Source organism: Triplophysa dalaica, chromosome 24 (assembly GCF_015846415.1).
Source record: "Triplophysa dalaica isolate WHDGS20190420 chromosome 24, ASM1584641v1, whole genome shotgun sequence".
NCBI lineage: Eukaryota > Metazoa > Chordata > Actinopteri > Cypriniformes > Nemacheilidae > Triplophysa > Triplophysa dalaica.
Genome location: NC_079565.1, coordinates 12,114,379 through 12,135,349, shown reverse-complemented (window position 1 = coordinate 12,135,349; position 20,971 = coordinate 12,114,379). Strand labels below are relative to the sequence as shown.

The 20,971-nt window shown below is 43.3% G+C and overlaps 1 protein-coding gene and 16 non-coding genes across 46 annotated transcripts in view; 9 read left to right on the top strand and 8 right to left on the bottom strand.

Annotated features, from left to right (window-relative positions):
- Window positions 1-20,971, top strand: part of LOC130414614 (mucin-2-like) — a 112,603-nt gene that overhangs the window by 81,195 nt on the left and 10,437 nt on the right. The window lies entirely within an intron of this gene.
- Window positions 107-188, bottom strand: trnal-gag (transfer RNA leucine (anticodon GAG)). The gene has a single exon. It is a non-coding gene; the product is annotated as a tRNA-Leu (tRNA).
- Window positions 572-653, bottom strand: trnas-uga (transfer RNA serine (anticodon UGA)). Its single transcript has one exon. It is a non-coding gene; the product is annotated as a tRNA-Ser (tRNA).
- On the top strand, window positions 12,109-12,190 carry trnal-aag (transfer RNA leucine (anticodon AAG)). The gene has a single exon. It is a non-coding gene; the product is annotated as a tRNA-Leu (tRNA).
- On the top strand, window positions 12,311-12,387 carry trnas-uga (transfer RNA serine (anticodon UGA)). Its single transcript has one exon. It is a non-coding gene; the product is annotated as a tRNA-Ser (tRNA).
- Window positions 13,075-13,156, top strand: trnal-aag (transfer RNA leucine (anticodon AAG)). Its single transcript has one exon. It is a non-coding gene; the product is annotated as a tRNA-Leu (tRNA).
- trnak-uuu (transfer RNA lysine (anticodon UUU)) lies at window positions 13,328-13,400 on the top strand. Its single transcript has one exon. It is a non-coding gene; the product is annotated as a tRNA-Lys (tRNA).
- trnas-uga (transfer RNA serine (anticodon UGA)) lies at window positions 13,807-13,888 on the top strand. Its single transcript has one exon. It is a non-coding gene; the product is annotated as a tRNA-Ser (tRNA).
- On the top strand, window positions 14,775-14,847 carry trnak-uuu (transfer RNA lysine (anticodon UUU)). The gene has a single exon. It is a non-coding gene; the product is annotated as a tRNA-Lys (tRNA).
- Window positions 15,436-15,508, bottom strand: trnak-cuu (transfer RNA lysine (anticodon CUU)). Its single transcript has one exon. It is a non-coding gene; the product is annotated as a tRNA-Lys (tRNA).
- trnan-guu (transfer RNA asparagine (anticodon GUU)) lies at window positions 16,423-16,496 on the bottom strand. Its single transcript has one exon. It is a non-coding gene; the product is annotated as a tRNA-Asn (tRNA).
- trnak-cuu (transfer RNA lysine (anticodon CUU)) lies at window positions 16,712-16,784 on the bottom strand. Its single transcript has one exon. It is a non-coding gene; the product is annotated as a tRNA-Lys (tRNA).
- trnas-aga (transfer RNA serine (anticodon AGA)) lies at window positions 16,903-16,984 on the top strand. Its single transcript has one exon. It is a non-coding gene; the product is annotated as a tRNA-Ser (tRNA).
- On the bottom strand, window positions 17,859-17,932 carry trnan-guu (transfer RNA asparagine (anticodon GUU)). The gene has a single exon. It is a non-coding gene; the product is annotated as a tRNA-Asn (tRNA).
- Window positions 18,148-18,220, bottom strand: trnak-cuu (transfer RNA lysine (anticodon CUU)). Its single transcript has one exon. It is a non-coding gene; the product is annotated as a tRNA-Lys (tRNA).
- On the top strand, window positions 18,339-18,420 carry trnas-aga (transfer RNA serine (anticodon AGA)). Its single transcript has one exon. It is a non-coding gene; the product is annotated as a tRNA-Ser (tRNA).
- On the bottom strand, window positions 19,065-19,138 carry trnan-guu (transfer RNA asparagine (anticodon GUU)). Its single transcript has one exon. It is a non-coding gene; the product is annotated as a tRNA-Asn (tRNA).

The window sequence follows — 20,971 nt, the reverse complement described above, 5'->3', positions numbered from 1 at the left end:
GTCAATTTGGCTCAGATGGTCTGCAGGTGCATGAAAGTGAGACGCGATTTAAAAGCTGACCTCATAGCTCAGCCCGGGGAAAAAATTGACCGTATTACACCTCAGCTGGCAGCGGTGGGATTTGAACCCACGCTTCCGAAAAGACTGGAGCCTCAATCGAGTGCCTTAGACCGCTCGGCCACGCTACCACAAAATGGCACGTTTTGCCTCCGGTTTCGACCATTGTGTCTTACAGTAGGCCCGCTGTGACTTTTCGACAGTCAAGAGCATGATGACTTGCAGTTCATCAAGTACACCTGAACCGGGTAACGTGGCTCTGGAGAATTGCCCTGACAGCTCATCTTTGGTCTTTTATCAGAAGATCCAGAAGAGCTCACACGGTAAAGGTGACTTACAAAGGGGAAACTCATCGCCCGAACAGGGACTTCAACCCTGGTCCCTCAGAAAATCCCAATCAATTTGTACCGGTCAATTTGTGTTATATCAGGAACATCTGTAGCAGAGTCGCTCGTAAAGAAACACGTGGGAGTCTACAAAGGCTTGATTGTCTTCTCTCTCTCACTAAAGCAGCCGTAGTCAGCAGGGTTTGAAAGTGCGCGGGGAGACCCCAATGGATTTCAAGTCCATCGCCTTAACCACTCGGCCACAATTACAACAGGTTCCAGGCCATCTGGGTTTCGGTCGTGCTGCAAAGAGGACGATGTCAAAACGGGAAAGGCAGGACTTCAATAAGACGTGATCCCCTGCCGTGACCCGGATTCGAACCGGGGTTGCTGCAGCAACAACGCAGAGTACTAACCACTATACGATCATGGCAAGCCAACAGCCCTCCGGCAAAGTTGCGCTAGCAGGACTTCGTTACTACATCTGCAGGGAGAAGATTGGTAGCTTTAGCTGAGGTCTCACGGAATTCCTGACGCATGTGCTCGATGAAATCTCTGCTCAAAGCCCATGTGTCGACTCCAACGCACGAGCAAACTGTTTATTATATTTTTATCAACAGAGGGCGGGGCCAAAAGAGCTTACATGGTAAAGTTGACTTATAAAAGGGAAACTCATCGCCCGAACAAGGACTTGACCCTGGACCCTCATATTAAAAGGCTGTTGCTCTACCGACTGAGCTATCCAGGCTCTTGAGTTCCAGCGACATGTTCTAGGTGTAGGCCCTCGGGTGAGGGGTGTTGAGTAGTGCAGGTTCATCATGCACACCTGAACCAGCTAATGTGGCTCTGGAGGTAAGAGGAAAACTACAGTCACCCACTGTCAGCGCCTAAATCCAGCGCCTTAGACCGCTAGTGTTGCAGTTTCCACCATTGTGTTTTACAGTAGGCCCGCTGCGACATTTCCCAGACAGTTAAAAGCTTACAGGGTTCTGTCGGCTTAGGGTTTAGTGCACCTTCAGATAGTCAGATGTGCTTTAAAAACTGCCCTGACAGCTCATCTTTGTTTTTTTTATTTGGCCTTGCTTTCCTTAGAGGTCCCTGCCAAGAAAACATTTGTAAAATCACATAAACATTAGTAGTGTTATCATATACTGTGTGTCAAATTGTTTGATTGATTTATGTACACATATCAAATTTTCTGTCCACTGGTCACTCAAACTGGACTTTTATGGTATGACAGTCCTGATGACAGATATATTTTATGATTGTTTTGGGGGTATCATTTGACCCCTTCCCTTCCCTCAGCATGTCTAACTTCCTAAACCCCCATTCAGTACTTCCTTATCAAAAAGGTTTGTTTTCATCCTGTTTTGCTTTTACTACAGGATATTTGTGAATGATGTTTGTAAGATATTGAGATAGTATTAGTGTAATATGTGTGTTTTTCCTCTAAGAATGTTGTTTCCTTTGCTTTGTGGTTTTTATCATGCAAATGAATGAAATGAGGCTTGTTGTTTCAAATCTTCTGAAAGTGTGTGTGTCTCCCTACTTTCCCCCAAGCAATTAATTTGCCAGTCAATAAAAGTTTTTTTTTTTTTTATGATCTGTCAGTCTTGTTTGACAGTTTATATCTTATAGCTGTGTAATTGTACCCCCTGTAGTTGTCTTCATCCTGCTGACCTGACACCCTGATGGTCAGGCAACGATTTATCTCTCATTAAAAGTGTGCGTAATACCGGGTATATGGTATCGCATGTTCGCTGATGGACGCGTGGTGACCCAGGATGATTCTTTGTATATATTATGTGGATTTGATTCTACGTTGGCAGCTATCGACAGTGAATGTGTTCAAATGGTGTATGCTGCGTGATCGCTACAACTCTGTGAGAGTTTAATTGTTTACACCGGAAGTGGATCTGGAGGCCGACGAGTTCTGACACCACCCACATGTGTTACAAACCATTAAAAAGCTACTGTAAAAAAGTTTATTATAGCCCTTCTAACCCCGGATTTTTAGGTGGTAAAAACAGGGAGTATTCAATGACACAGGGGTCTGTCTATCTGATTAACAAATTGAACAGTGATTATCCTCGGAGGATGCATACACTTTACATAAATCGGCTCCTCTAAATTACAAGCGAAACAGAGTAATTGTCTATATTTCTTCCGGCTTTGCTACTGATCGGACGCATTTACTAGCGCTCCGTGCTTTGCGCTTCTGCTTTTATGCTTTATCTTTTTTAAACACCAGCAGTTCAGTACAGTGCTCAGACAAAACAATTAGGCACTGAAACCAAAGACTGGGAAATACTTCAAAACTTTCGCTAAGCAACCAGGATTTCTTACTGCGTACAATTGAAACTCTTCAGAATAATTCCATTGCCCACACTCAAACTGGTGTGAAAATGCCATCTGTTGGATCAAAAACCACCTGTTGCTCAAACTGCCACAAACTTCTACAAAAGATTGCAGTTCTCGAAAACAAAGCTACTAAACACACAGCTGTTACTCGTCGTGGACCCCCTCAGCATGAAGCCGGTGAGTTCTGTGAACCCAGCACTTCTCATCAGATTATAGTTAGCTCAGACAAACCTGTACAGATGCAAACAAAGGTAGCTGAGGACACAAACCGTTGGCAGAAAAAGGGCGCAAGACCTAAAGCTAGTAATATCAGACTGTCGAGAGTTTCACAAATTGCCGCATTAGCTTCATCTACCCCAAATATGACTAAGACTCGAGTAGACAATGTTGGTACTCTGCCACCCCCTGTACATCTTGAAAATAGATTTGAGGCACTAATGAATATGGGTGAAGAATCCCCAAACGTGGTAAGGCAAAAATCAAAAGTGGACACTGCAGTTAGCAGAAGCTCTGTGTCAAACAGGCACCGGCACTCTGCTCAACAAGCACCCGAGCCAAATACTCTCATAGTGGGGGACTCAATTATCAGAAACCTTCATAGCAGGGCACGTACATACGTACATACTATTTCCCTAAAGCAATGATTGCTGATGTAAGCAAGGAACTCTCAAACATCCTGAAACAACATAAGTCTGTAAATCGGATTGTCATACATGTGGGGAAAAATGATACTCGAAAAGAGCAGTCAGAGCTCCTAAAAAGGGATTTTAATGAACTCTTTGAATTGCTTGGAAAGCTAAAGGACAGGCATTCATCAGTGGACCTCTCCCAGCTCGGGGAATGAATATGTTCTCTCGGCTACTCAGTCTGAACATATGGCTGCAAAAAACCTGCAACATGAGAGGACTAAACTTCATTGACAACTTTAATCTCTTTTAGAGTCAAAGACAACTTTTTAGAACAGATGGCCTCCACCCAAACAAACTTGGTTCAAGAGTGCTAAAGTACAATATCCTCTTCTCCCTCTTTCACCCATCAGTAGAGTTTACCACTCCACTCCTAAATGGCACAAATACACCTGGCCATAGTGACCCACCTCAGCAGTTGGATGGACATTGGGATAACACCACTCAAGCTGTACCCTGCCCAGTGACATCACATCAGTTGGACGTTTCTGTGGATATCAACCAGGAGAGCCAAAACAACATACTTCAGTCTTCAGAAACACCAGACTCGCAGCCCCTCTCACTACACACTCTCACCCTCTCTACTACATCATCTCTTTTGAGCTTCTCATAGAAAATGGAGGAACTCGTTTTTTCCTGGAACAAAACTATCCCACTCTATTATCGCAAGTCCTCACGTTTCAACTAAAAAGCGACGGGCCCCACAACCACCAAAGCCTCTGGGTCAACCTGACCAACCTGTTCCATTCAATTCAATTCAATTCAAGTTTATTTATATAGCGCTTTTCACAATGTGTATTGTTTCAAAGCAGCTTAACAGGTACAAACAGGAAAAACAGAAAAGTTAAAACACAGCACAGTGCATGGTATTTATACAACGAGTAAGATCATTCTAATAAATGATATCTAATTTCTAAATAAATAAATCAATGAATGCAGTCTCCCGGTGAGCAGGCCAACACTGCCCTGCTGTGGCGAGGAACCCAAACTCCAATGATTGATTAATGGAGAAAAAAAACTTGGGAGAAACCAGGCTCAACCGGGAGGGCCAGATTCCCTATGACGTGTCATAGCTGCACTCAGACTGCTGAAATGTGGTTAAGGTTTAGCATTTAACACCAAATATTGTAACTTCAGCATTAATAAGACAAATAGTCCGTCTTTGCTCTTGGTTGGGGATGTAGTGGTATGAGCTGGGATGGTCCGATGCTCATATTTCTCTTAGCAGATGGTGGAATTGCCTTAGATGGAGCTGGGATGGTCAGTCAGTCTGCAGCTGTATCTGGCGTAATCTCAAATTGGGGATGGGCATCTGTCGGTCGTCTGGACATGGTGGAACTTCTTCCTACCTCGGGATGGGCATCCCGAGGCAGAGGCGGAAAGAGAATAAAGAGAATAATTAGCGTAGCTGCTATTCATTAACTATGCATTAAGTGAAAGATGGCTGAAAAGATGTGTCTCTAATCTAGATTTATTGTATCAGGAAGGCTATTCCAGAGTTTAGGTGCTACGTATGAGAAAGCTCGTCCCCCTTTGGTGGATTTTGTTATTCTAGGTGTTGTCAAAAGTCCTAAATTTTGAGATCTTAGAGAGCGTGATGTGTTGTAACGTGATAAAAGCTCGGTTAAGTAAGTATGTGCTAAACCGTTCAGGGCTTTGTAAGTAATTAAAAGAATTTTTAAATCAATACGATACTTAATGGGTAGCCAGTGAAGCGATGATAAAACTGGGGTTATGTGATCGTATTTTCTTGACCTAGTAAGAACTCTGGCAGCTGCATTCTGAACTAACAGTAGTTTGTTTATCGATGATACAGGACAACCACTAAGTAGAGCATTACAATAGTCAAGCCGTGAGGTCACAAATGCATGAATAAGCTTTTCTGCGTCTGCAACACATAAACTATTTCGTAATTTGGCAACATTTCTAAGGTGAAAGAAGGCTGTTTTTGTGATATTTGAGATGTGATTTTTAAATGACAGGTTGCCGTCTAATATAACACCTAGGTCTTTAACTGTATTTGTTGGAGTAACAGTGCAGCTTTCAATTTGCAGGCTGTAATCGGAGATATTCTGTTTACTTGATTTTGGTGCTATAAGTAATATTTCTGTTTTGCTAGAGTTTAAAAGGAGGAAATTACTAGTCATCCAATGTTTTATGTCCTCGATGCACTCTGCCAGTTTGGATAGCTTAAAGGAATCATCTGGTCTTGATGAGATATATAGCTGAGTATCATCTGCATAACAGTGGAAGCTAATTCCATGTTTTCTAATAATGTTGCCGAGGGGCAGCATGTATATGGTAAAAGCAAGGGTCCTAAAACCGATCCCTGAGGTAATCCATAATTTACTTGCGTAAGATTTGACGATTTCCCATTTAAATGGACGTATTGGTATCTGTCTGTTAAGTAAGATCTGAACCATTGCAGTGCCTGTCCCTGAATACCGATAAAATTGTGTAAACAATCTAGTAGTATTTTATGGTCTACAGTATGGAAAGCAGCACTAAGGTCAAGCAGGACTAATAGTGGGATGTTACCTTTATCTGAAGCAATAAGGAGGTCATTTGTAATTCTAACGAACAAGTACCGGTTTGATTTGAAATCGGTCTATAGCTTCCAAGTTCATTTGGGTCTAAGTTTGTTTTTTTGATAAGAGGCTTAATTACAGCCAGTTTAAAGGGCCCTGGGACATGTCCTAGATTAATTGACGAGTTGATTATGTTACAAATGGGCTCAATTACAGCAGGTAGTAACTCTTTTAATAAAGTAGTCGGAATGGGGTCTAATAAGCATGTCGTCGGTTTGGATGTAGTAATAATTTTAATAAAATCTTCCTGATTTATAGGAGAAAAACACTCTAGCTTTTCTTTTTGGGTGACGGTTGAAACTAATTCTTCCGACACACTTGGAGGTTTGGTTTTAGCTATGTTGTCTTGTATTATTTCGATTTTCTCGGTAAAAAACTTCATGAATTCATTGCTACCAAGGTGCGGCGGAATACCCAGGTCAGGTGGAGTCTGTTTGTTTGTTAGTTTAGCAATTGTACTAACTAAAAACCTTGGATTGTTTTTGTTATTTTCTATGAGGTTACGGAAATGCTCAGCTTTTGCTGCTTTTAGAGCCTTTTTGTAACAGCTTGCACTCTCTTTCCATGCAATTTTAAAAACCTCTAATTGGGTTTGTTTCCATTTTCGCTCCAGTTTACGCGTTTCTCTTTTTAGGGCGCGAGTGGTGTTATTATACCATGGTACTATGATCTTTTCATTAATCCTTTTTGACTTCATAGGTGCTTCTAATGCATAAGAGAAAATAGTGCCCATGTTGCTGGTCATGTCATCGAGTGATTCTATATTAGTTGGAAAGGTTATTAGAGGAGTCAGATCTGGCAAGTTCATTACGAAACTATCTTTAGTAGTTGAGGTGATTGTTCTACCCTGTCGATATGGAGATATACAACTGATTTCTGCAGTGCGCAGTGTACATGTTATAAGATGGTGATCGGAAACATCGTCGCTTTGAGGTATAACATCGATATTGATTAGATCGGCTCTGTGAGATATAATCAAGTCTAGGGTATGATTAAGACAATGAGTAGGTCCATTGATGTATTGTGTTACACCACAAGAGTCTAGTAGTTCTTTAAACGCCACAGCTAATGGATCGTTAGCACTATCTACGTGGATATTAAAATCTCCAACAATCAGTACTTTATCGACGTTAACCTATAGATCCGATAAGAAGTCTGCAAACTCTATCAGAAAATTAGTGTAAGGCCCAGGGGGTCTATACACAGTAACCAATGTAAGAGAGACCAATGATTTTTTACTTTTGTTTGGAACTGTTATGTTCAACGCAAGCATTTCAAATGATTTAAATGTATGCATTGTTCTCCGAGTAACGGTAAGAAAGTCTCTAAAGATTGTTGCGACACCACCACCTCGACCAACCGGACGTGGTTCATGAATATAACCGTAGCTTGGTGGAGTAGACTCATTAAGACCGAAGTAATCATTTGGCTTAAGCCAGGTTTCAGTAAGTCATAGTATATCAAAACTGTTGTCTGTGATCATTTCATTTACAATAACTGCCTTTGGATTTAGTGATCTAATATTAAGTAGCCCAAACTTTAGGCGTTGGTTTTGCTCATTAAGTATATTGTCTTTTGGTTTAATCATGATAAGATTTTTTCTCATACTTTTAAATAAATGATTATTTGGTTTTATTATTCGGGGGACAGACACAGTCTCTATGTATTTGAAAGCAGTAACATTCTTAACTGTAACATTCTTAACAGTTGGGTGAGAAGAACACAGACTATAGTTAAAATTTGTACTTACTAGTCAAATGGTGTGTAGCGTCTTTGAGATGTAGTCAGACAGAATTTCCGCTCCAATGCTGCTGGGGTTCAGCCCGTCGGGGCGGAAGAGCCTTGGTCGCTCCCAGAACAGATAAAAATTATTTACAAAGAGCAGCTTCTGTTCAATACACCATGACATTAAACAATTATTAAGCGTAAATAGTCTACTGAACTTTTCGTTCCCTCGTCGGTAAGTAGGAAGCGGCCCTGATACGATGATCCTCGCCGTGGGCGATGCGTTGCGAACAGTATCGACCAGACTCCTGAAATCCCTCTTCAGGATCTCCGACTGCCGCATTCTCACATCATTCACCCCCGCGTGCAGAACTACGGCTCCTACTCTTGCATCCTCCTTCAGAATCGCAGTTACCTGCGCGGAGACATCGAGAACACGGGCGCCAGGAAAACAGTGAGTGCGCACCTTACCTTCATTGAAGGAGGTGCGTACATTCCGGACGATTGAGTCTCCGATGACCACAGCGTTGGATTTCGTCTCGCAGAGGGCAGCATAGCGATTTCTCGTAGAAATCTTGAAGACCGGTAGCGGCGGTGGGGGATAGGTCATCGCTCCTGTCCTGGATTTCGCCTCTCGCCGTGTGTGTGCAGGTGCAGGAGAGAAGTTCATTTCGGCTCGTCGTGCTCTTGAAGCCTGGGATCTGTGCATAGAAACACACGGAGTAGAAGTGATAGGAGTATTACAATCACGTCGAACACTTACCGCAGCTTTGCGAGCGTCAGCCCGGGATGTTTCCATTGCCATTTTACGTTCTCACAGACGTGTTTGCCTCTCGAGTAGGTCGTGGATCTGCTTCTCCAATACTTCCAGTTCTGACTGAAGTGCGAAGAAAGATTCATCATCTGCACTCAAAGGTAACGTTAAACAAATATCTGAATCATAAGCCATTAGTGGTGTCATAATGAGAACAGTGAGTTAAGCAGTAGAGGCAATATTCAGAGATTAAAGGCTGGGAATGCTAACAGCCGTAGTGCTAATGGCGAACGGTCATACAAAACAAATTTATCTGTGCGTTATATGACTATATTTGGTATGTGATACACTTAAGGATATGTTTAACCCTCTGTGAGTTATCAATTTAGAACATAGATATTAAGAAATAACAGGAATAAACGATATATTTAGAAAAAGTTTGACAGAGCTCTGTCTCAAACCACGCTCTCTCCACGCGGTGTTTTCTAAACCCCCACAGTCTAAAGGTTTAATATCTCAGTTTTATATATTGTTAGAGTTAAATTCTAAGGAATCATCGAAAGATAAATTGAGTCGTTGGAATGAGGACTTAAAATCAAACATCCCTTTAATTAAGTTGGAGGAAATATGTATGAAAGCACAATTGCAAACATTCAATAGAAGTTTTAAACTGATACAATATAACTGGTTAATGAGAACGTACATTACGCCAGTGAGGCTGAACAAAATAAACCCGAATATTCCAGACACATGCATTAAATGTTCAAGTGACAAAGGTACTCTTCTACATTGTTTGTGGAGCTGCCCTAAGGTGAAAGAATTTTGGAGGGAGGTGGCGGCATTAATTTACCAAGTGGTTTCAATAAATCTTCCAATGGAACCAGAGATTTTTATTTTGGGAAGTATCCCAGACCATATTGTACTTTGTAGTAATATCCGTAAATTGATTGACATAGGCATACTTCAGGCTAAGCGTTTAATTGCTCTGTACTGGAAAAGATTAGAAATGCCTTCTATCATACAGTGGATCAATAATATGTCCTTCTGTTTAGCTATGGAAAAGATAACATATTCCTTAAAAGAGAAACTTTTTTATTTTGAGAATATTTGGAAACCCTTTGTATCCTTTATTTTGAACTTAGATCTAAGTAACATCTTAAATGTGGTTTAAGGCGATTAGACATCATAACATTTAAAGTAACAGTACCCTGCTTACCTGTCTATGTCTCCTTTACATTTTTATACATGACTTATTTTATTATGACTATTATGCATGATACTTGGATTCCACACACTCTTCCTCAGATAGCAACTGTTAAACATGTACCTAGCAATCTTGTCTATTATGAAAGAAAGTCAGGACATCATTTTTTGGGAACAACACCAGAGTGAAAATGTACATTAATTTATAAACCCTTAAATGATTGAAGTTGTATAGCCTGTCTTTCTTATGCAGACTACCTAAATCCTCCATCTACGACTGTCAGCATTACTCATGAAGTACCACAGCCAGTTGTTACCTACCAGTACATTCTTATTTCCGAAAGAAGACGAGTAAAATGCCCATCGTGCTCAACTGTGCATGTTCCTGATCACGAGGGAACGGGAGTCGTTGAGGGATACTACTGGCTGTGTGGCCATCAATTATATTTATCATTACCAAAGAACTGGACAGGACTGTTTGCTTTAGTCCAGCTACATGGAAGAGCTATTATCTTGCCTCATCGATCAATGGACAGTCAACGGCGTGTGAGAAGAGGATTATTCAACTTCCTACAGGACAGTTGATTCTGATAATTCAATATGGAACTGGATTGACAACAAATTTCCTAATTTGCATAAAATATTGATGTTGATAATCTGCATTTTGGCTCCAATTCTGATATTACTGTGTTTTTGGCCTTGCAGAATGCAGGCAGTTAATATGATTACTAGATCTGCTCCTCACCATCAGATGGTGGTGTACTCGGTCAGTGACGATCAACTATTTGCAATCTAATGTAGAAGCCATTTTTATAAAGTAATTGGTTACAAACAGGAGTTGTCGGTGTTACGAGACAACCTAGTCAGGTCAGATGGATTTTTATATTTTATAGATTATACGCATACACATAAAATAATGAGTATTATCATTGATATTGATTCATTTTGTTCACGCTGATATATTCACTTTGAAGTAGATATTCCTCTTATGTTAGTCTTAATCAGATGTGGGACTCTTATGGAGCCCCAAAGGGGGTAATATATTGAGTATAATTTTGATCATATTATGTATAATATGGGGCTCTCATATTCACCCCGGTTATGAAGAAGTATTCATAGGAATGTTTGTAACATAGTTGTGTAAGTAGAATACTCTGAAATCACACTAACCCAGAGGAGTATATACAAATAATGATAGAATCAACATACTTATGCAATGATTGTTTTCATAAAAATATTATAATGATTTTCATCAAGTATAGCACAACATATTTCAGCAATACAAAATCCAGCAATATTTTATAGAGCAAGTTATTTAAAAAAAAACTGAGTAAAGGTTAAAATTCCACCATAAGATACAAAACTTGTTGCCTAGAAATAATGTTGGCAGACAAGAACAATTGGATAACAAAAAATAAGAGATAGCAGGAATTTTAGGTTGGTTTCGAAAGGAAACACCTCTGAGAAGTTTCACTATAACTAGATGTTGGAAAACACCCGATTTTCAGATGTTTTCAGAATGACTTGGGACATCTCACTTTGTTTCACTTGAACAAATGAAGTCAAATCTTTGACACCTCGACCATCTTTGTCTGAGCAATTTTTGAACTGCAAGATCAACTTATTCCACATCATAGGCCACACGTATGAACTTGGTGGACACATTGCTCATTCATAAACTATAAATTTAAATGCATTTGTGTGCTTTAAAAACCATGTTATTTCCTAAGTACACTTTATTAGACATACATATGTTAGCATCAACTCGCAGAAGGTGGAATTATGCCCTGAAAGTCGATGTCCACCAAATTATTAGACGTGGCCCATTCCTACAAACTGCATGTTGTAACTTCCTGTATGACTTAGAGAAAAACAGGGTAAAAGTCCCCCTGCAGTTTATAAGAATAGGCCACACGTATGAACTTGGTGGACACATTGCTCTTTCATGAACTGTAACTTTAAATGCATTAATACATGTGGCCCCTTAATTTAAACACCAGGTAGACCAATCTGTGCATTAAGACTAGGAAATGTAGTAAACATTTAATGTAAAACAATGTGTACATACTTTATAGCCTTTAATGTGATTTTATAAATGTTTTCTTTGCATGGACCTTTAAGGAAAGCACGGCCAGATAAAAGACCAAAGATGAGCTGTCAGGGCAGTGTTTAAAACACGTCTGACTTTCAGCTCCCAGAGCCCGTTACCCGGTTCAAGGGTACTTGATGAACTGCAATCAACAGATGGCATTGTCTCCAGATATAGGACTGAACACCCCTGCATCAGAAAGGTGCACTGAACCCTAGGCCGACAGAACCCTGTAAGCTCTTGATTGTCTGCGAAATGTCACAGTGGGCCTACTGTAAAACGCCATGGAGGAAACCGGCGGCACAAGGTGCCTTTTTGAGGTAGCGTGGCCGAGCGGTCTAAGGCGCTGGATTAAGGCTCCAGTCTCTTTGGAGGCGTGGGTTCAAATCCCACCGCTGCCAGTGGGTCTTTGCTGTTGATAAAAATTAAATAAACAGTTTGCTCGTGCGTTGTAGGTCTGCAGATTGGCCTTGAGCAGGGATTTCATCGAGCACATGCGTAAGGAATTCCGTGAGACCTCAGCTGGCCGAGTGGTTAAGGCGATGGACTTGAAATCCATTGGGGTCTCCCCGCGCAGGTTCAAACCCTGCCGACTGCGCTGCTTGAGAGAGAGAAGAAGATCAAGCCTTTATAGACTACCACGTTTTTCTTTAAGAGCGACTCTGCAACAGATCAACGTGTTGTTGATATAACACAAATTGACAGGTACAGGAGTGCTCGATGGGTCGTCGATGCAACTAGGTATATAACAATGTAGTAAAAAACTGTGTACATACTTTATAACCCTTATGTGATTTTACAAATGTTTAAGAGCGACTCTGCAACAGATGGCACGAGTTGTTGATATAACACAAATTGACTGGTACAGGAGTAATCGATGGGTTGTCGATGCAACTAGGTATACAACAACGAGTAAACATTTAATGTAAAACAATGTGTACATACTTTATAGCCTTTAATGTGATTTTATAAATGTTTTCTTTGCATGGACCTTTAAGGAAAGCACGGCCAGATAAAAGACCAAAGATGAGCTGTCAGGGCAGTGTTTAAAACAGGTCTGACTTTCAGCTCCCAGAGCCCGTTACCCGGTTCAAGGGTACTTGATGAACTGCAATCAACAGATGGCATCGTCTCCAGATATAGGACTGAACACCCCTGCATCAGAAAGGTGCGCTGAACCCTAGGCCGACAGAACCCTGTAAGCTCTTGATTGTCTGCGAAATGTCACAGCGGGCCTACTGTAAAACACCATGGAGGAAACCGGCGGCACAAGGTGCCTTTTTGAGGTAGCGTGGCCGAGTGGTCTAAGGCGCTGGATTAAGGCTCCAGTCTCTTTGGAGGCGTGGGTTCAAATCCCACCGCTGCCAGTGGGTCTTTGCTCTGCTTGGATCGTTGTGAGTCTAGTTTTCGTCTTACCTTCAGAGCCACATTAGCTGGTTAGGGTGTGTTTGATGAGGGATGAACCTGCACTCACCTGTTGTACTCAACAAGCCCCAACCCGAGAGCCTACACTTAGAACACGTCTTTACAACTCAAGAGCCCGGATAGCACAGTCGGTCGAGCATCAGACTTTTAATCTGAGGGTCCAGGGTTCAAGTCCCTGTTCGGGCGATGTGTTTCTACTCTGTTAGTCAGCTTTACCTTGTGAGCTCTTATGGAACCTCCCTCTGTTGATAAAATTAAATAATCAGTTTGCTCGTGCGTTGTAGGTCTGCAGATTGGCCTTGAGCAGGGATTTCATCGAGCACATGCGTAAGGAATTCCGTGAGACCTCAGCAAAAGCTGCCAATCTTCTCACTGCAGATCTAGTCACTCAGTCTTGGTAGCGCAACTTTGCCGGAGGCATGTTGGCTAGCCGTGATCGTATAGTGGTTAGTACTCTGCGTTGTGGTCGCAGCAAACCCGGTTCGAATCCGGGTCACGGCAGGGCACCACGTCTTATTGAAGTCCTGCCTTTCCCTTTTTGACATCGTCCTCTTTGCAGCACGACCTAAACCCAGAGGCCCTGGAACCTGTTGTAGTCGTGGCCGAGTGGTTAAGGCGATGGACTTGAAATCCATTGGGGTCTCCCCGCGCAGGTTCAAACCCTGCCGACTACGGCTGCTTGAGAGAGAGAAGAAGATCAAGCCTTTATAGACTACCACGTTTTTCTTTAAGAGCGACTCTGCAACAGATCAACGTGTTGTTGATATAACACAAATTGACAGGTACAGGAGTGCTCGATGGGTCGTCGATGCAACTAGGTATATAACAATGTAGTAAAACAATGTGTACATACTTTATAGCCTTTATGTGATTTTACAAATGTTTAAGAGCGACTCTGCAACAGATGGCACGAGATGTTGATATAACACAAATTGACTGGTACAGGAGTGCTCGATGGGTTGTCGATGCAACTAGGTATACAACAACGAGTAAACTTTTAATGTAAAACAATGTGTACATACTTTATAGCCTTTAATGTGATTTTATAAATGTTTTCTTTGCATGGACCTTTAAGGAAAGCACGGCCAGATAAAAGACCAAAGATGAGCTGTCAGGGCAGTGTTTAAAACACGTCTGACTTTCAGCTCCCAGAGCCCGTTACCCGGTTCAAGGGTACTTGATGAACTGCAATCAACAGATGGCATTGTCTCCAGATATAGGACTGAACACCCCTGCATCAGAAAGGTGCACTGAACCCTAGGCCGACAGAACCCTGTAAGCTCTTGATTGTCTGCGAAATGTCACAGTGGGCCTACTGTAAAACGCCATGGAGGAAACCGGCGGCACAAGGTGCCTTTTTGAGGTAGCGTGGCCGAGCGGTCTAAGGCGCTGGATTAAGGCTCCGCTTGGATCGTTGTGAGTCTAGTTTTCGTTTTACCTCCAGAGCCACATTAGCTGGTTAGGGTGTGTTTGATGAGGGATGAACCTGCACTCACCTGTTGTACTCAACAAGCCCCAACCCGAGAGCCTACACTTAGAACACGTCTTTACAACTCAAGAGCCCGGATAGCTCAGTCGGTCGAGCATCAGACTTTTAATCTGAGGGTCCAGGGTTCAAGTCCCTGTTCGGGCGATGTGTTTCCACTCTGTTAGTCAGCTTTACCTTGTGAGCTCTTATGGGCCCTCCCTCTGTTGATAAAAATTAAATAAACAGTTTGCTCGTGCGTTGTAGGTCTGCAGATTGGCCTTGAGCAGGGATTTCATCGAGCACATGCGTAAGGAATTCCGTGAGACCTCAGCAAAAGCTGCCAATCTTCTCACTGCAGATCTAGTCACTCAGTCCTGGTAGCGCAACTTTGCCGGAGGCATGTTGGCTAGCCGTGATCGTATAGTGGTTAGTACTCTGCGTTGTGGTCGCAGCAACCCCGGTTCGAATCCGGGACACGGCAGGGCACCACGTCTTATTGAAGTCCTGCCTTTCCCTTTTTGACATCGTCCTCTTTGCAGCACGACCGAAACCCAGAGGCCCTGAAACCTGTTGTAGTCGTGGCCGAGTGGTTAAGGCGATGGACTTGAAATCCATTGGGGTCATGCTCATTTTCAGAGAACCCCCTTTGGAAACATAAGAGTGAGGAAGTTGTACTTGTCTCAAGAAAATCCCAGCACTAGGTCCGGTGGACGGGGCACCTTTGGAAAGGTCCCCTGACTGGGGTAGCCCTGGCGCCCAACGTGGGGCTCGAATCCACGACCCTGAGATTAAGAGTCTCATGCTCTACCGACTGAGCTAGCCGGGCTGGTTTCGAACCTGCGCAGGTTCGAATCCTGCCGACTACGTTTACGGTCTATTAAGCTCAGATGCTGATTTGTATCTCTAGAGGCGAAAGAGCAAACTTCATCTCGTCTGAGCCCTGTGCAGCCGTCTGTTAGCTCGCTTTGATCGTGTGGTTGGTTAGTACTCTGTGTTGTGGTCTCAGCGAATCTGGACCGAGGCAACTTTTTGGGGGGGTTGAATAAACTGCTTCCCGCTCGCTTTGGAAATGTGTTGGTGGCGAACGCCTTCAATCGGGCGAACAACGCACTGCAATTTGTTCAAAAAGAGCCGTGCCAAGCACTTCTTCAGCTGTTCTTTAGAATGTTTAAACCCAGCTCATCCAAGCTATTGGAAAGCGGCAAAGAAAAGGCTTAACTCCCCGTCGGGGAATCATTTCGGAGGAGGCTTGGCGGAAAAACTTGGCACGTACCGACACAAGCCCAGACAGCTCAGCTCGGTCTGGGAGGAGCCTCCTCATCATTTCTGTCTTACGGCGTGACATGCGGAGATACTGTCCAACCTACTAACGAGGATTATACTTCTCAAATCGTAGTTCTTCTTTCTGTTGTTCACTGCTAGTACACGTGCAGAGAAATGAAAAGTCTTTCCGACTTGCATTGAAAATGTGGGGTCGCTACTCCGATTCTTAATCTCTTGGAAACAGTTGCAGTCCGTATTGCGCTTGCTGAGGTGTCAGGCATGGTCCAGCAGTCACGACTCCTGGTTTCACCCAAGCGGTCCGGGTTTAACTCCCGGCTTTAGAAGCCAAAGGCATCTTTTCCTTCAGTGTGTTTGCAAAGCCGTATTGTTTTAGAGTAAGACTCTGTTGAGTAAGCTCCACTGGCGGGCCTCAGCATTTTGGGGTCAGAAAACTGCAGCTGGTCGCCACAAAGCTTTCGTCCCTGGGTGGGCTTGAACCACCATCCTTTCAGTTAACAGCCGAACGCGCTAACCGATTGCGCCACAGAGACGGTTGTCATGGGTTTTGCTTGGACAAGTCGCTAGTTTTGACTCGGAATTAATGGCCAAAAGCGTATCAAAACTAAATGAGCGTCATGCTCATTTTCAGAGAACCCCCTTTGGAAACATAAGAGTGAGGAAGTTGCACTTGTCTCAAGAAAATCCCAGCACTAGGTCTGGTTGACGGGGCACCTTTGGAAAGGGCCCCTGACTGGGGTAGCCCTGGCGCCCAACGTGGGGCTCGAACCCACGACCCTGAGATTAAGAGTCTCATGCTCTACCGACTGAGCTAGCCGGGCTGGATGCATCGGACAGCCCTTGTCTGTCAGTGTTTGCAAACGGTCAGGCGAGGTTGTAGGGTGCCATCGCTGGGGAAGTCCCTGTCGAAACGAATGCGAGACGACATATAAACCCTGTGTAGTCGTGGCCGAGTGGTTAAGGCGATGGACTAGAAATCCATTGGGGTCTCCCTGCGCAGGTTCGAATCCTGCCGACTACGTTTGCGGTGTATTAAGCTCAGATGCTGATTTGTATCTCTAGAGGCGAAAGAGCAACTTCATCTCGTCTGAGCCCTGTGCAGCCGTCTGTTAGCTCGCTTTGATCGTGTGGTTGGTTAGTACTCTGTGTTGTGGTCTCAGCGAATCTGGATCGAGGCAACTTTTTGGGGGGGGTTGAATAAACTGCTTCCCGCTCGCTTTGGAAATGTGGTGGTGGCGAACGCCTTCAATCGGGCGAACAACGCACTGTAATTTGTTCAAAAAGAGCCGCGCCAAGCACTTCTTCAGCTGTTCTTTAGAATGTTTAAACCCAGCTCATCCAAGCTATTGGAAAGCGGCAAAGAAAAGGCTTAACTCCCCGTCGGGGAATCATTTCGAAGGAGGCTTGGCGGAAGAACTTGGCACGTACCGACACAGGCCCAGACAGCTCAGCTCGGTCTGGGAGGAGCCTCCTCATCATTTCTGTCTTACGGCGTGACATGCGGAGATACTGTCCAACCTACTAACGAGGATTATACTTCTCAAATCGTAGTTCTTCTTTCTGTTGTTCACTGCTAGTACACGTGCAGAGAAATGAAAAGTCTTTCCGACTTGCATTGAAAATGTGGGGTCGCTACTCCGATTCTTAATCTCTTGGAAACAGTTGCAGTCCGTATTGCGCTTGCTGAGGTGTCAGGCATGGTCCAGCAGTCAGGACTCCTGGTTTCACCCAAGCGGTCCGGGTTTAACTCCCGGCTTTAGAAGCCAAAGGCATCTTTTCCTTCAGTGTGTTTGCAAAGCCGTATTGTTTTAGAGTAAGACTCTGTTGAGTAAGCTCCACTGGCGGGCCTCAGCATTTTGGGGTCAGAAAACTGCAGCTGGTCGCCACAAAGCTTTCGTCCCTGGGTGGGCTTGAACCACCATCCTTTCGGTTAACAGCCGAACGCTTTAACCGATTGCGCCACAGAGACGGTTGTCATGGGTTTTGCTTGGACAAGTCGCTAGTTTTGACTCGGAATTAATGGCCAAAAGCGTATCAAAACTAAATGAGCGTCATGCTCATTTTCAGAGAACCCCCTTTGGAAACATAAGAGTGAGGAAGTTGCACTTGTCTCAAGAAAATCCCAGCACTAGGTCTGGTTGACGGGGCACCTTTGGAAAGGGCCCCTGACTGGGGTAGCCCTGGCGCCCAACGTGGGGCTCGAACCCACGACCCTGAGATTAAGAGTCTCATGCTCTACCGACTGAGCTAGCCGGGCTGGATGCATCGGATAGCCCTTGTCTGTCAGTGTTTCCAAACGGTCAGGCGAGGTTGTAGGGTGCCATCGCTGGGGAAGTCCCTGTCGAAACGAATGCGAGACGACATATAAACCCTGTGTAGTCGTGGCCGAGTGGTTAAGGCGATGGACTAGAAATCCATTGGGGTCTCCCTGCGCAGGTTCGAATCCTGCCGACTACGTTTGCGGTGTATTAAGCTCAGATGCTGATTTGTATCTCTAGAGGCGAAAGAGCAACTTCATCTCGTCTGAGCCCTGTGCAGCCGTCTGTTAGCTCGCTTTGATCGTGTGGTTGGTTAGTAATCTGTGTTGTGGTCTCAGCGAATCTGGATCGAGGCAACTTTTTGGGGGGGGTTGAATAAACTGCTTCCCGCTCGCTTTGGAAATGTGGTGGTGGCGAACGCCTTCAATCGGGCGAACAACGCACTGTAATTTGTTCAAAAAGAGCCGCGCCAAGCACTTCTTCAGCTGTTCTTTAGAATGTTTAAACCCAGCTCATCCAGTCACTGCTAGTACACGTGCAGAGAAATGAAAAGTCTTTCCGACTTGCATTGAAAATGTGGGGTCGCTACTCTGATTCTTAATCTCTTGGAAACAGTTGCAGTCCGTTTTGCGCTTGCTGAGGTGTCAGGCATGGTCCAGCAGTCAGGACTCCTGGTTTCACCCAAGCGGTCCGGGTTTAACTCCCGGCTTTAGAAGCCAAAGGCATCTTTTCTTTCAGTGTGTTTGCAAAGCCGTATTGTTTTTAGACTCTGTTGAGTAAGCTCCACTGGCGGGCCTCAGCATTTTGGGGTCAGAAAACTACAGCTGCTCGCCACAAAGCTTTCATCCCTGGGTGGGCTTGAACCACCATCCTTTCGGTTAACAGCCGAATGGGCTAACAGATTGCGCCACAGAGACGGTTGTCAAGGATTTTGCTTGGACAAGTTGGACTAGTTGGACAAGTTCACGTTTGTTGCAAGTTTATTGTCAGCACCTGCTCAGATAGGTAGAAAATCTTCTGCGATGCACTTTGTTGTGGCGAATCGGCCTTCCATCGCAGAAAGAAATCTCAGAGACAAGGGTTCCAGGTGCCAAGAGTTTAAACTTTATTTGCCCGGACAAACAAAGTGGGATATTCAGAGTTCATCTGAAGGGATCCAACGAATACATATCTGACTCCATCTTTTATACATTGTTTCCCAGTTGTTATCACAGTTTAAACCAATCATGTGTGCATGACATCGTCTTCTTCCAATCAGTTTTCATATGATATCACCTTTTCGTTAGCCCGTCCCTCTGCCCTCATAGTTCCGGCCTACCCTATTAAGATTTAATGGTGGCGTGAACTCCTCAAAAACAGGCGCCTCTTATCTTAACATTTTCCTGGGGGTTTCGGGGGCGATACATGATTTAACCATGTTCCTATCAAAGGTGAACTTATGGTTTAGCGATAATAAGCTTCCCGGTGTCCTTGGTGGTATGTTATTTACTTAAACTTCCCTACAAAAATGTGTGGGGTGTACGTCTTAGTTCTAAAAGATATATGGCGTGTGTGCAGATGTTCATCAGCTCATACTTATACATGAGGCCCAATATTGTTTCATAAGAATACATGAAACCTATAACGAACTAAATGTATTATTTTATATAAGAAAACTCAACACTATAATAGAAAAACCACCATATAATCCCCCCTTTGAGGCTGACAAGCCTCAGACTCCAACAAAATGGTATCTGTAAAAAGGAAATTATATAGTAATATAAATTGTAATATCTAAAATGTAACAAAAATTCCATAGTGCTCAAATTGATTAATAATTTGCGTGTGCATTCAGTTAATGATAAAATAGTTAAGATAACTTACTACGTAAGTTGACATGATACGTAGGTTCAAATACTTAGGTTACGAGCAAGCAATATACATGTAACAATAAAAAAAAAATCCTTCCAACATCTATAAATACTTCATAAAAGGAGTATTTCAGTTCTTAACCCTGTCTTAGACATCAATTTTGACCTCCTTTAGTCAATATTAGCATAAATGTGATCGTTATTCATGCAATGTTGTGATACATCATAAACAATAATCTGACTGGGAACAGTGGCTGCAGCTGTTCGTTGAAATAACTTAATGCACAGCGTCAATATAATGCATGCAATAAAGCAAGCCTCAATCAACATCAAATTTTTCATGTTATTAAACACACTTGTCATCCAGTCCCAATTCAATTCTTCTCAGTCAACCTCAGTTTTGATGAAAGTCTCAATCATTAAAGAGATGATCTTCCTTCCTTGCCAATGAGATGTTCCTTGTTCTCTGGAATATAGGTGCCACAGGTTTCTCCAATTACTGCACAAAGTCCTCCTTTCGCTGCTCTGAACTGGTCCAAGATCAGGCGATTTTGCAAAACTGTCCGTCGTATTCCACGTAGCTTCTCTTTGATGGCTTTCGTTAAAATTTTGTTGTCTTCATATATGACGTAAACTCAAATCTGGTGATCTCAACTTCATTCATTAAAGAGCTGTCTCCTAACATTGGACTAAAATCAGCTGAGACTTTCTCCTCCACAGTCCAGATGTGATGATTCTTTGGCACAGAGCTACCAGGAAAATCAAACAGTCCTCTTCGTGTCTTCTTTTGTCAAGTCATTATCTCATGTGGTATGATGATAACTCCACCATTTAACTTTATTAGGGAACACAGTCCTGTCCAGTTCCTCTGTATAAGTACAATCAGTACCCACACAGCCA